This window comes from Mus musculus, chromosome 4 (assembly GCF_000001635.26).
Source record: "Mus musculus strain C57BL/6J chromosome 4, GRCm38.p6 C57BL/6J".
Taxonomy (NCBI): Eukaryota; Metazoa; Chordata; class Mammalia; order Rodentia; family Muridae; genus Mus; species Mus musculus.
The window spans coordinates 50,285,851-50,287,330 of NC_000070.6; the positions used below are offsets into that span (position 1 = coordinate 50,285,851).

At 42.4% G+C, this 1,480-nt stretch overlaps 1 non-coding gene across 1 annotated transcript; it reads left to right on the forward strand.

The window, feature by feature from the left end:
* The first annotated feature begins 895 nt into the window (after positions 1–895).
* Gm25485 lies at positions 896–1,027 on the forward strand. The gene has a single exon (XR_003955509.1). It is a non-coding gene; the product is annotated as a small nucleolar RNA SNORA17 (small nucleolar RNA).
* The last annotated feature ends 453 nt before the right edge of the window (positions 1,028–1,480 follow it).

Below are 1,480 nucleotides of genomic sequence, written 5' to 3' on the forward strand. Positions count from 1 at the left end.
TATGTGCACTAACTTAGATGACTAATTATACAGTTATAAAATTTGGCAAATCAATATTTAGTTTAACTTTAGGAAGCTCATGTCATATACTGTCTTGCCTAGAAGGCCAGGAAACAGATACTGGGCAGTCCAGAGACCTAAGATAAAACCAAATATGACTGACCATTGAATAAATAAATAAATTGCAATAACCCATTTCCCCCCATGTGTGTGTTGTCCTGCAAAGCTTGGTGTCTGGAACCCTGACTAGGAGTGCCAAGTAAATGAAGAATATACAGACACATTGACACATATAAGAAAAGCTGGGGGTAGGTGGGGATTGTACACTCAGATGAAATGACACCTACTACTGGTTGCAACTGCAACTTTGGCATGTTTATTATGTATAGCACATTGGGAGACATTATCTAGTTTATATAGGAGGTCTCTGAAGGTGAGAAATCTGAAGCTGCAAACATGTGGAAAGAGAAGGAAGGAGCTTGTAGCTTGTGAGTACACTGGTCACCAGCTTTTATGCAGACCCCTAAGGAAAGTTTTGGAATCCTTGTGATCCTAGCCCAAATGGGAAAATGGCTTTCCACTAATGAGAGATGTAGGCTCAAAATAATTACATAGTCTTTTTCAAACACTGTATATTATAATACCTTTTTCCCATATATATGACATAAAGGAAGAAGAAAGGGGCTTATTGTAAACTTATTATTTGTAGAAATTAATAAAAGCTATATGAGCTATGCTTTTATATCCTGCTCATTCGTGTTATTTAATAAAGAACTGTGATCGTTTAGCTTATTCAGCTGGTAATTATTTTCTCCTCTCAGCCTTTATGGGAGGTGAACATTTGTATATTTCATCAATATTGGTTCTGGTGATGTGAGATGTGAGCATCATTGCCCTTGCCCTGACAGGCATTGCAGATGTGACTTCTGTGTCACATATGAACCAGTAGGTGGCAGAGAGGAGAAAGGCTATGCTTACATTCAGTGCTCTGCACTATGAACATCAAAATGCTTAGTAAGTTAACATTCCCTGAAAAAAACCAAGCATGAAACAACCATCAGTTTGATGCCAGGGGTCACAGATAGGGAGCTAGCCTGAGATGATCACCAAGGCAATGCCACACAGGTCCAGAAGGGCTCCCAGGATGGGGAGCAAGTTGGAAACTAGAAGAACCCTGCCTGGGACCTGAGGGCCCCAGACAGAGGTAAGCCCAAGGCAGATGACCCTCAATAGGGCCACTAAGGTGGACTGAGCAAGAAATGAGTTCTAGACAACAACCAGATCAGCACTATGGGGACTAGAGAGGGAGCTAACTTGAGATGACCACCAGTTTGCTTCTGCGCAAATACGGGGTGGTGAGGAGCAGACCATGGCCGAGATGACCCCTGCTCCATGCCATAATGCACAAGCAGAGCTTAACCCTCTTGAAACCACTCCTAAGACAACCCCAGACACTCAGAGACCCTGGGCACCACAAAGA